Source organism: Carcharodon carcharias, chromosome 29 (assembly GCF_017639515.1).
Source record: "Carcharodon carcharias isolate sCarCar2 chromosome 29, sCarCar2.pri, whole genome shotgun sequence".
Lineage (NCBI taxonomy): Eukaryota > Metazoa > Chordata > Chondrichthyes > Lamniformes > Lamnidae > Carcharodon > Carcharodon carcharias.
Genome location: NC_054495.1, coordinates 1,954,132 through 1,967,769, shown reverse-complemented (window position 1 = coordinate 1,967,769; position 13,638 = coordinate 1,954,132).

Genomic DNA, 13,638 nt, shown 5'->3' with positions numbered 1-13,638 from the left:
CACAGAAACAGGCCCAAACAGACCATGCTGCTGTTTACGCTCTACTCGAACCTCCTCCTATATTCCTCACCCAAATCTATCATTCTAACCCCTCGATTCCTCTCTCCCTCATCTGCTTGTTTAAACACATGGACACTATTCACCTCCACCACTCCCTGTGGGAGCGAGTTCCACATTCCCCCCCCGCAACTCTCTGGGTAAAGAGGTTTCTCCTGAATTCCCCATTGGGTTTATTAGTGACGATTTCATATCGATGGCCCCCTAGTTATTCTCTTCCCCGCAGGGGGCCATCGATATGAGATCGTCACTAATGGATGTCACTAATGGTTGGAATTGTCCCAGGTTTGCACCAAGCGTGGGAGTGGCCAGGGTTTTACCCATCAGCCACAATGGCAGCTTTTTGCACCCTATTGGCTCCCCCCCCATCCCGCCTCGTTAATTACCCAGCCGCAGGAAACACACCGTCTCGCTGGCTGGCGGCCTAGAGTCGCCGGTCACGCCGTTACCTCACCGCTCCCTCACTCCCGGTGCCGTATCTAAACTGCAGCCTGACTTGGAAATCTATCGGCCGTCCCCTTCACTGTGGCTGGGTCAAAATCCTGGAGCTCCCTCCCCAGCAGCGCCGGGGCTGGACCTTACACCACACGGGGACTGCAGCGGTTCAAGGAGGCAGCTCACCACCACCTTCTCAAGGGGCAGCTAGGGATGGGCAATAAAATGCTGGGGGCTGCCAGAGAAGCCCACACCCCATGAATGAATTTTTAAAAAATTCTCGATGCCTGCAGCCCAGGACTGCTCCAGTGAAGACAGGGCCCTGAAATCCAGGAAGGGTTCAGTGACCCTTCAGTGGAACGCCTTCCAGAGGCCCATTGTGATGTCCTCCAGCACCCACCCCCCAACCAACGCCCCCCCACAACCACTCCGGGGATGGTGCTGCTTTAGCAGAGCCTCTCTGTTTCCAATTCTAACTCTCCAGAATTAAAGCCTGGCATTTGGTTTGCTTACCTTTATGGCCTCGCTAACCTGTGGCTCAGCTTTCAGTGATTGATGCATTCCTATCCGAGATCCCTTTGTTCCCCTACCTGACCCAGTGATCTCCCCGTCCGGTGAGACAAATTTAAGAGCTCTCAACACCTCCCCATTCTCCAGGTCAAATTCAGTTCAACATCAGCCCAGCTACACACATCATTTTAACAACTGGAGCATATTGAGTCACATTCCTTCATTCCTGATGTATATAAAGAATCCGCATTTCTCTCCCGCCTTTTCTTACCACAGGATGTCCCAGAGCGCTTCACAGGCAATGAAGAATGTCTACTAAATTCTCCAGTTTGAACTGGAATGTAGCTGACCGACTATCTGAATTCAGAATGTTTAAACAGCGTACAGAGCTCTGGTTTCCTGATTCAGGGGTGACTGAACCAGACGAGCAAGTCATAAAAATTCACCTCGCGATTGGGAATGAAGGTCTACACAGGCTGAACACGTCAGGATTAACAGCAGAAGAGCGAAAGGATCCCCAATAGATATGGACGACATTGGAAGACAGGTTCAGAATCAGGTTAAACTCCATATTCATCAACTAGAGTTTATGTCATTTCATCAGCCTACACAATCCATAGACCACTTCATCAGCCGATGTAGAGAAAAGGGTACGCACTGTGATTTCAAACACAGAGTCTGCAGACAGAGTTGTTGAGTTGGTGATCGCATCCACTCCCATGGAAGCCTTCCAGAAAGATCTGCTAGATAAGACCAAAACCTATAGCATTGAAGAGCTACTCAAGGATGTACATAAATAAGAAGTGATCCTCGCAGGTCAACAAAGCTTACAGGTCCTCAGTACAACATCAATTGTTGACACACTCACTAGAACATCCAAACCTAGTGAGACGTGTGGAAGGTGTGGCCTTCTGCAGGCACCAAGGAAATGCCCAGCTTTCCACCAATCCTGCAAGGCTTGTGGCAGAAAGGGCCATTGACAGCGGCAGGGCACTAGAGCAAAGGCTGATGCAGCTACAAAGAGCCGTGCGCTGATCCAAACACACCCTACACAACGGGGAACCTTCAAGCAATAAGAATGACCATCCGCTATCCCATCAGGAACATATACATGTGGTGACTGACAAACCAGGAAATGGCAATGATGTACGCGGCGAGACAAGGAGCGGTGAACACATGATTCACACCGTCAATCTCACAGAAAATATTGATGCTGTCACACCATACAAAGTGTTTGTCAAGATTCAAATGATTTGCCCTAAGAAAGTTGTAAGTACTTATTATTGACCAAGCCTGACACGAGGCCCAAGTGCCAACATACTACCCCTGCGGATTCTGAAAGAAATGTAACCACAGGCATGGAAGGCCATGGAGAAACCTACTGCTGTGAAACTCTCAGCAGTCAATGGTTCATTAATTCCATGTGCATGTTCCGTAGTCCTGGAGTGCAGTCAATCCTCCTGGGTGGCACAGAGGTTTTACATGGTAGAAACCAAAGGCCCAGTGACTGTAGGTCTACTCAGTACGTCGTGACCTCACACTGGTGACAATCCACGGATTCAGTCAGAGCTCACATGGGTCAACCTCAGAAACCTCAGGTCACTGCCTAAAATCAAAATATCTGGAATGTTTCAACAAGATTGGTAGTTTCAAGGAAACAGCGACCATGTATTTACAGGGGAATGCAAATCCATCAGTTGATCCACCACGTGGATCATCCATAGACAAGGCAAACTGAAGGTCGAACTAGACAAAATAGAGAAAGGCGGAGTCACTAGAAGAGTGCAAGAGCACATTGATTGGTGCAGCTCAATCACAGGGTGTCATAAAGAAGGATGGATCATTGAGAGTAGGCCTTAGTTCATAACACTTAATGTGGATTTGAAATGTTATCCTTACAAAATACCCAGATTGGAGGAGTTAATCCAAGATCTGCGAGTGCAAAGCTCTTCTCGAAGCTTGATGCCAAGCATGGCTGCTGGCCAGTACGTCTCACAGGTAAGGCCCAAGAGCTTTCGTATCCCAGTAGGACAACGCTGTTTTCCAACAACTTCCTTTAAGGCTAACTGTCAGCCAGGACCTCTTTCAACCTCACGTGGACCGCATTACATGCAATGCTCCAGATTGTGTCTGTATGGCCGGTGACATTACTGATGTGAGAATACATGCAATGCTCCAGATTGTGTCTGTATCACCGGTGACATTAATGATGTGGGAATACATGCAATGCTCCAGATTGTGTCTGTGTCACCGGTAACGTTACTGATGTGGAAATACATGCAATGCTCCAGATTGTGTCTGTGTCACCGGTAACGTTACTGATGTGGAAATACATGCAATGCTCCAGATTGTGTATGTATCACCTGTGACGTTACTGATGTGGGAAATACATGCAATGCTCCAGATTGTGTCTGTATGGCCGGTGACGTTACTGATGTGGGAAATACATGCAATGCTCCAGATTGTGTCTGTATCACCGGTAACATTACTGATGTGGAAACACATGCAATGCTCCAGATTGTGTATGTATCACCGGTGACGTTACTGATGTGGGAAATACATGCAATGCTCCAGATTGTGTCTGTATGGCCGATGACGTTACTGATGTGGGAATAACAAAGCAAGAACGTGACAGCAATCTTCATCTACTGACGCAAGCAGCCCGTCATGAAGGATTGGCGTTCAAAAGTCTAAAGTGCGACATCAACGTGCAGCTGGTCAGTTTATTTGGTTTTATTCATTCCAGGGCTGGCATATGTCCCAATCCAAGTAGAATGGAGGATATTAAAGCCATGCCAACTCCTCAAGATAAGGACAACCTTCGAAAATGTCTAGGTCTCTTTAATTCCTTGTCTCCGTACATTCCCGATTTCACCCCCCAAAAAATCCTCATCGTGAAGGGGGGTTGTTGAGAACGGATGAGCCTTTCCTGTAGCATGAAAACTGAAACTCTGGAGCCGTCATTATCAGAAGCACTGGACATTGCAATTTTATGATCCTAGGGAGAGGCCTGCCCCTGGAAATAGATGCCTCACAAGAAGGTCAGGGAGCACATGCAGACTGCAAAAAGACAAACCCGTCGCCTTTGCTTTGAAATCTCTGCCCGTAATGCAATCCAACTACCCCCAACATTGGGCAGGAGACATTAGCTTTAGCGTTGGGAATCACGTGTCTTCATGCTTATCTGTTTTGTCATGAAAAGCCAACTGCAGCAACGAGTTACTTCCGGGTACATTGAACATTTTAGGGAAGACAAGTGTGTTTTTAAAGAAATACGAGCAAGGACCCTGATAATGTAAATGGCTGATAACATAAAGTGACCACTTTCTGGAAAAATCCCTATGTGGATTAGGCCGACAGACCTGTCCTGAGAGATAGCGGAGTGTCACGCCTGAAAAGGTGTCATGGTCTTCTTCGAGCAGAGACACTTAAGGGGGAGGTAGGAAAGATATAAAAGACTGAACTTTAATCTCCCGTGGTTGCAGAAGCAAAAGACGGATTACCACGTCCCAACAGTCACCTAAAATCCATCTCCTGTTGATTCATATCACAGAATGCATAAAATGGTCGAAGATCAAAGAAAATAAACCCAGGACACAAGACATATTTTTTCCCCACCTAACAGGAAAACACGGAGGGGAAAAATGGGTTAAAAAACTAGTTTCAGAGCAGTGCAGGGTGTGCTAATGTGTTGTGAGTTTGATAAAACAGGAAGACCAACTAACCACCCCTGCAGTTGCAGGCGAGCTCTTTCTCTCTCTCTCTTTCTCTCTCTCTGCTACTGGAGGTAAGGCAGCAGAAGTCACAATCAAAAAAGGAAATAGGACAGCTTCTTCAGCCAACCTGCAGAACCAAGTGTCTCCAAACCAACCACTAAACTACCAAAGCCAGTTCTACCGGAATTGCCCAACTTAACAGCCGCAACGTTTCACCATCTACGCCTCTTGACAAGCCAAAGACTGAGTCGTATATCTTTTTTTAACTTTTATTTGGACTCTTAACTTCTCATTTCTGATGTGTGATGTGTGTTGCATTTTTATTATTTTCCCCGGGTTTTTAGTAACTAATAAACATACTTTTTGTTTGACTCGAGAAAGGTGGTTAAATTGACTCCTTCCAAAAAAAAATACATTTGGACTGTGGTGGGGGCAAGGGTGGTGAAGGGATCCCTTTTAAATTAACCTTGTTGCGACTAACTGAGAGGGTTGAACAAAGAAGGGGAGTGAGCTCATTCCTCCTCCCGCGGGAGCATAACAAAATTGGGGTCCCACTCAGGCAGTTAACAAATTGGGGGACCTCGCCAGGGGACCGGCCATAACGAGTTGGCAAAAGATTTGTGGCAGAGACTGGCCACTGGAGAGGGGATTTGGTGAAAACCATTGACCGGTGAACCACCAAGGTCGTAATGTCTCTTGATGGAAATTCCGGGTTAGGACTGTGGGATTAGACACCAGCCAGGTAACTGGATGGTCGCATCGGATACACCGGTGGAAACACAAGATGTGTCCTTGGATTTGCAGGTTGACTTCGATGGTGCCAAACTTGAAGGCGTTCTCCGAATTGAACTGGTACGTTTATGCACAATGCGAACGCTAGCGGTTACAGGAAGACACAGCAGAAGATCCCACACTATGGGATCTGGGGAAAATTGTCATTGAAGGATCGCCTGATTCAATCCCACATGGTCCGTGATCACATGAGAAAAATTTGGCCTTATCGGGGTGAGCTGGGCATCTCCCTGGGTGTCATTTTTAAAGGCCTTCGTATGGGAAAGTTTGTGATCCGATACTCCTCAGCAGCTTCATCGCTCACACAGGGGCATAGATGGGAATGAAGATACTTGCAATGGAGACAGTCTATGGGCTGGGTATGAACAGCGACGTTGAATGTGTCATCAAGAAGTGTGAAAAATGTCGAGGGCGTGTGTCAAGTCAACACAAAGCACCATTGGTTCCACATGAAGTTCCTACTCACCCTTGGTCCATCTGACCACTCTCACATCCTTGGCATCAGGGAAGAGACCCGGTGAGAGGGGAAGAGGCCGGGGTGGGAGAGCCAGGGAGGGGGCGGGGGGGGGATGTCCCAGGGAGGGGGGAGAGGAGGGAAACCTGGTGAGAGGGAGAGAGAGAGAGACCAGGGTTGGAGGGTGGGGTAGTGCGGGGTGAGGTGGGGTGGGGGGAAGACCTGGAAAGGGGCAGAAACTCGATGAGCTGGGAGGCCCAGGGAGACACCCGGAGAGAGGGAGCAAAACCCAATGGGGGGAGATCCAGGAGGAGGTGGAGAGATCTGGGGGAGGGAGAGACCCAGGAGGGGGCTAGGATAGGCTCAGTCTGTGGACCAACCACGTTCTGAAAACAAATCAGTGTGACATGACAGGGAGACAGGTAAATGATTGGTTGGTGAGTATTTTTCTCATTTATCTTTGAGAGCCTGTGTAATTTATTGGTAATTGTAAGGTTTCATTAGTAGTAAGGTTTACTAGCAGCATAAACCTTAATAGGAGTAGTAGGGTTTACTAATTATAAATTAAGAAAATAAATTGATTAACATATAATAATAATGTGAGGACTGGTGATGTGTTGCGACTGCAGCATGTGGGTGCTCCTGGGCACCAATGTGATCCAGGGCAAATACGTCTGCAATAAGTGTCCTCAGCTTAAGGAGCTTCAGCTCAGAGTCATTGAGATGGAGGCCGAGCTGCAGACACTGCAACACATCAGGGGAGGGGAATGGTTACCTGGTCACTTTATTCCATGAGGCTGTCGCATCCCTTAAGATCAGGTCTTTTGATGTGGTCTGTGGTCAGGAACAGAAGGGTGTGACTGCGAGGGAGGGAGTTGTGGGGGAACCAGTAGGTATAAGTGGAAGAGCCTCAGCCTTTGCAATTGTCCAACAGGTTCAAGGTCCTTGCAGCCTGCCTGGATGAAAGTGGGGGCTGCAGGGTGGATGAGCAAGCTGACCTTGGCACCATGGTACAGGAAGCCCATTCAAGTGGGCGGGGGTGGAGTTAATAGGAATGTAGCGGTAGTAGGGGACAGTATATTCATGGGGATTGACATGGTTCTCTGCAGCTGAGAGCAGGAGTCCAGATGGCTGTGTTGCCTGCCTGGTGCCAGGGCTCAGGACATCTGTTCCGGGCTGGGGGGGTGGAAGATCCAGTGATCATGGTCCATGTGCGTACCAATGACATATGTAAAACTAGGAAGTAGGTTCTGCTGAGAGAGTATGAGCAGCTAGGGGCTAAAATAAAAAAGCAGAACCTCTAATAATCTCTGGATTATTAATGGACCCACAAGCAAATTGGCGTACGGTAAGTCAGAGCAGAGAGTTAAACATGTGGCTCAAAGATTGGTGGGTGAGGAATGGGTATTGGTTCATGGGGCACTGGCACCAGTACTGGGGAAAGTGGGAGCTATACTGTTGGGACAGTCTTCATCCTGCCGGGTGAGTCAAATAACTAGGGTGGTAGAGAGGGCTTAAAACTAAATAGTGGGGGCAAGAGGTCAAGATGGGAAGATGTGATAAATTAAAGAGCGAAAATGGGGCAAGAGAGCATGGTAGGAATAAGGGAAATAATGGTTGGGGTGTGGCAGGAAGGGACAGAGTGTACAAACCTAAAAGTACACTGGCAGAAAAGGTTAGAAGTTACAACAATAGTAAAAGGACAGAACTAAAGGCGCTGTATCTAAGGAACCGTAGAATTTATAACAAAATGGATGAATTGAGAGCGCAAACAGAAATAATTATGTATGATCTGATAACCATTAAAGACATGGCTGCAGGATGACAAAGACTTGGACCTGAATATTTGAGGGTACATGACATTGAGGAAGGATAAGAAGCTAGGAAAAGGTGGAGGGGTAGCTCTGTTAATTAAGGGTGGCATTAGTACAACAGCGAGAGAGATGACCTTAGTTCCAGAGATCAAGATGTAGAAGCAGACTGGGTAGAGATGAGAAATAGTAAAGGTAAGAAGTCACTTGTGGGAGTAGTTTATAGGCCCCTTAACAGCAAGCACACCGTAGGACAGGGTATATAGGCAGAAATAATGGGGGCTTGTGAGAAAGGTACAGTGATATCATAGATGATTTTAATCTATATATAGGTTGGATGAATCAGATTGGCAAAGGTAACTTGGAAGATGTGTTCATAGAGTATTTTCAGGACAGTTTCTTAGAGCAGCACATTTTGGAACCAATCAGGGAGCAGGCTATTCTAGATATTGTAATGTACAATGAGACAGGATTAAGTATTTACCTCATAGTAAAGGAGCCCCTAGGTAGCAATGATCATAACATTATTCAGTTTTGTATTCAGTTTGTGGGAGAGAAGAATGGATCTAAGACGAGTGTTTTAAACTTAAATAAGGGCAATTATGAGGGTATAAAGACAGAACTGACTAAAGTGAACTGGGAAATTAGGTGAAGGGATAGGTTTGTAGAGACAGTGGCAGACATTTAAGGAGATATTTCAGAATACTCAGAAAAGACACATTCCAGTGAGAAAGCGAGACTTTAAGGGAAGGACACAGCATCCATGGCTATCTAAGGAAGTTAAAGATAAAATCAAATTGAAAGAAAAGATCCATAATTCCGCAAAGAGGAATAGCAGGTCAGAAGATTGGACAGATTATAAAGAACAGACAAGAATGACTAAATGATTAATAAAGAGGGAGAAATTAGAGTAGGAGAGAAAGCTTGCTAGAAATATAAAAGCAGACAGTAAGAGTTTCTACAAATATTTAAAAAGTAAAAAGGTAAGTAAAGTGAATGTTGGTCCTCTGGAGAGTGAGAATTGGGAATTAATAATGGAAAATAGGGAAGTGGTGGATGAATTGAACAGAACAGAAAATGAACCCCCTCCACCACTGATGCATAATGTGTACCATCTGCAAGATACATTCCAAGGCTCCTTAGGCAGCACCTTCCAAACCCATGACCACTACCATCTAGAAGGACAAGGGCAGCAGACACATGGGAACACCACCACCTGGAAGTTCCCCTCCAAGCCACCCACCATCCTGACTTGGAAATATATCGGCCGTTCCTTCACTGTTGCTGGGTCAAAATCCTGGAACTCCCTCCCTAACAGCACTGTGGGTGTACCTACACCACAGGGACTGCAGCGGTTCAAGAAGGCAGCTCACCACCACCTTCTCAAGGGGCAATTAGGGACGGGAAATAAATGCTAGGCCCAGCCAGCGAAGCCCACATTCCGCGAGTGAATTAATATATATATATTGCACTTGTCTTCACTGTAGAGGATACAAATAACATCCCAAAAATAATTGTGAATCATGAGGTGAAAGAGAGGGAGGAACTTAAAACAATTTTACCAGGGAACAGGTTCTGAGAAAATGATTAGAACTAGAATCCCAGGAACTGGTGAACTTCAGCCTGGAGTCTTAAAAGAAGTGCTGCTGAGGTGGCAGGATGCATTGGTGTGAATGTTTCAAAATTCCCAAGATTCTGGAAAAATCCAATCAGTTTGAAGAAAGCAACTGTGACTCATTTATTCAAGAAAGGAGGGAGACAGAAAGAAGGCCAGTTAGCTTAACAGAGGGAAAATTCTGGAATCAGTTATTAAGGAGGATCTAACAGGACACTTAGAAAATCTCAAAGCGATTGGGCAGAGTCAGTATGGTTTGTGAAAGGGAAATCATGTTTGACTAATTTGTTAGATTTCTTTGAGGAAGTGACAAACAAGATGGATAAAGGGGAACCATGGTTCTTGTGTACTTAGACTTCCAGAAGGCATTTGATAAGGTGCCACATCAAAGGTTACTACAGAAACTAAAGCTCATGGTGTAGGGGGTAACATATTAGCCATATTGGCTAACAGGAAAGAGAGAGTAGGCATAAATGGGTAATTTTCGGGTTGGCGGGACATAATGAGTAGAAGTGCCTCAGGGATCAGTGCCAGGGACTCAAATATTTACAAATAGTTGCAATATATAGAATTGACTTGGGTGACGGGACCGAATGCTAACTTTGCTGATGTCACAAAGATGGGTAGGAAAGTAAGTTGTGAAGAGGACATAAGGAGTCTGCCAAGGGGTACAGACAGGGTAAGTAAGTGGGCAAAAAATCGAACAGATGGAGTATTATGTGGGAAAATGTGAACGTGTCCACTTTGGCAGGGATATTGGGAAAGTAGAATATTATTTAAATAGGGGGAGAGATTGCAGAAATCTGAGGTACAGAGGGATCTGGGTGTCCTTGTCCATGACCTACAAACTGTTAGTCTGCAGGTACAGCAGGCGATTTGGAAGGCAGAGGGATGGTTGTTATTTATTGCAAGGGGAGTGAGATATAAAAGTAGGGACACTTTTCTACAGTTGGTAAGAGCGCATTGAGAGTACGGTGCACAGATTGGGTCTCTTTATTTAAGAGAGGACACAATCGCATTAGCAACAGTTCAGAGAAAGTTCACTCGACTAATTCCCAGGGTGGGGGGAGATTATCCTATGAGGAAAGGTTAGACAGGCTGGGCCTGTATCTATTAGAGTTTAGAAGATTGAGAGATGTTCTTATTGCGACAGATAAGTTTCTGAGGGGATTCGACAGGGTGGATGCTGGGAAGATGTTTCCCCTTGTGGGAGAGACTAGAACAAGGGGGCACAATTTAAAAATAAGATGTCTCTCATTCAAGACGGAGATGAGAGGAATTTTTTTCGCTCAGGTTGTGGTTAGTTACTGGAATTCTTTTCTCCAGAGAGCAGCGGAAGCCGGGTCATTGAATATGTTCAAGGCTGAATTAGACAGATTCTTGACTAACATGGGGGTCAAAGGGTATAGAGGGGGAGGCAGGTGAAGTGGAGCTAAAGCCACAATCAGATCAGCCATGAGTTTAAAAGCAAAATACGGTGGATGCAGAAGATGTGAAATGAAAAAGAAACTGCTGGAGAAACTCAGCAGGTCTGGCAGCATCTGTGGAGAGAGAGACAGAGTTAACGCTTCGAGTCCATATGATTCCTCTTCCGAACAGGCCCCATCAAACACTCCCAGGGCAGGTACAGCACAGGATTAGATACAGAGTAAAGCTCCCTCTACACTGTCCCCATCAAACACTCCCAGGGCAGGTACAACACGGGGCTAGATACAGAGTAAAGCTCTCTCTACACTGTCCCCATCAAACACTCCAAGAACAGGTACAGCACGGGGTTAGATACAGAGTAAAGCTCTCTCTACACTGTCCCCATCAAACACTCCAAGAACAGGTACAACACGGGGCTAGATACAGAGTAAAGCTCTCTCTACACTGTCCCCATCAAACACTCCCAGGACAGGTACAGCACAGCGTTAGATACAGAGTAAAGCTCTCTCTACACTGTCCCCATCAAACACTCCCAGGACAGGTACAGCACGGGGTTAGATACAGAGTAAATCTCCCTCTACACTGTCCCCATCAAACACACCCAGGACAGGTACAGCACGGGGTTAGATACAGAGTAAATCTCCCTCTACACTGTCCCCATCAAACACTCCCAGGACAGGTACAGCACAGGGTTAGATACAGAGTAAATCTCCCTCTACACTGTCCCCATCAAACACTCCGAGAGGGTTTCACTCGATGACGTCGTTGGTATTCTGCCCTCTGCTGGCTGACGTACTGATGCAGTTTGTGTGGATTATTTCCTACTCACAGATAAAATCGTTCAAACCAGACTGGCAGGCCCCCTTTCCCACCTCGGAAGTCGTGTGGTCTTAATCCGCCCGCCCCCCTCAGAGTCAGTACGGCGCCTTTGAATGTCCGCGGTCTCCAACAATTACCCCCACGTCACCCCACCCCCCCAGCCCACCTTGCCTCATAACATTCAAACCACAGAGGTCTGATGTCATTCGAGGATCTGTCAGACAGTCGGAATAAATATTAGCACATTTCAGTTGTCCAAGGTCACACAGGATGAGGAAAGAGGGTGGTTTAGTGGTTATGTCACTGGGACCGTAATGCAGAAAACCCAGCTTCACGCTCCAAGGCCAAGAGTTCAAAGCCTTGCTGTGAGTTTTAATTAATGAACAGAAGCCTTGTCTCGACCATGTGGACTTTGGAACTATCGTTTTACTGTAACAACTCTTCATGCTCACTCAGGTCCTGTAGGGAAGGGAATGGGCAAGTCTTGCGCAGACCGCACTGCAAGTGGCTCCCAGCCCACAGCGATGTAGCTCATTTCTAACTCCCCTTGGAAATTTGCCCAAGCAATCCACGCACTTCAAGGGGCAATTAGGGATGGGCCACAAGTGCTGGCCCAGCTGGTGCTGCACAAAAGCCAAAAAAGAATAATAACAAATAATAAACAACAAAAAAACATTTGAAATTCGAGATCGAGCTGATACAGCCAGTGCTTGTAAGGTGCCCTGTCGGAGGGTCAGTACTGAGGGAGTGCTGCACTGTCGGAGGGTCAGTGCTGAGGGAGCGCTGCACTGTCAGAGGGTCAGTACTGAGGGAATGCTGCACTGTCGGAGGGTCAGTACTGAGGGAGCACTGCACTGTCAGAGGGTCAGTACTGAGGGAGTGCTGCACTGTCAGAGGGTCAGTACTGAGGGAGTGCTGCACTGTCGGAGGGTCAGTACTGAGGGAGTGCCGCACTGTCGGAGGGTCAGTACTGAGGGAGTGCTGCGCTGTCAGAGGGTCAGTACTGAGGGAGCGCTGCACTGTCGGAGGGTCAGTACTGAGGGAATGCTGCACTGTCGAAGGGTCAGTCCTGAGGGAGTGCTGCACTGTCGGAGGATCAGTACTGAGGGAGCACTGCACTGTCAGAGGGTCAGTACTGAGGGAGTGCTGCTCTGTCACTGAGGAAGCAATATGTCAGTACTGTCACCACAGAGCATTGTCCAGTAGTTTGGGTGTGATTTGGGCTCAAACCCACAACCTCTGACACTGAGGAAAACAGACCAAAGGAGGTGCCAGTGTCAACAACCGATTCAACTCTTTTTCTGGCTCCAAACGTTTCAAAACCTGAGGGCAGAAATTGTTTACTTGTGTCTTTGTTGAGGGAAATTATTTTTGACCTTTGGGAATGTCCCTATTTCATGCCTTCTCAACTTAAACCATGTCCTCATTCTCTGCGCATCAGCCAAGTTAGTGAAAACGCCTTATCAAGTACTTGTCTCCAAGTGGATTAGTGTTCCAGGAGCCATCGCAAGCAATGAAATTATGAGACTCTACATTATTCAGAATAGCTCGGCAAACATTGATTTTTCTTAACCTGTTCCGCTTGTGATCGGCCAGCACTAACTTAGTGACTGCCACCCCACTGACTCTCTGCCCTCTCCTGCTGTAAGGATGCCTGTTGCCTCATGGAGAGGTTTGTGTGATTAAACATTAGCTGTTTATGATGATCATGCAGCTATACAGAATAGTCCACGTTATAGCCCTGACCAGCGGCTACCTTCATGCTGACACCAGCCAGACTCTCTCCACACCAACAGCACTCGTACATGGGACCCTCTACATCATAATACAAGCGGTACTCTTTCCCCAGGCCCACATTAATCCTGACTGCCCTGCCCTGGGAGTGTTTGATGGGGAGGGTGTAGAGGGAGCTTTACTCTGTATCTAACCCCGAGCTGTACCTGTACTGGGAGTGTTTAATGGGGACAGTGTAGAGGGAGATTTACTCTGTATCTAACCCTG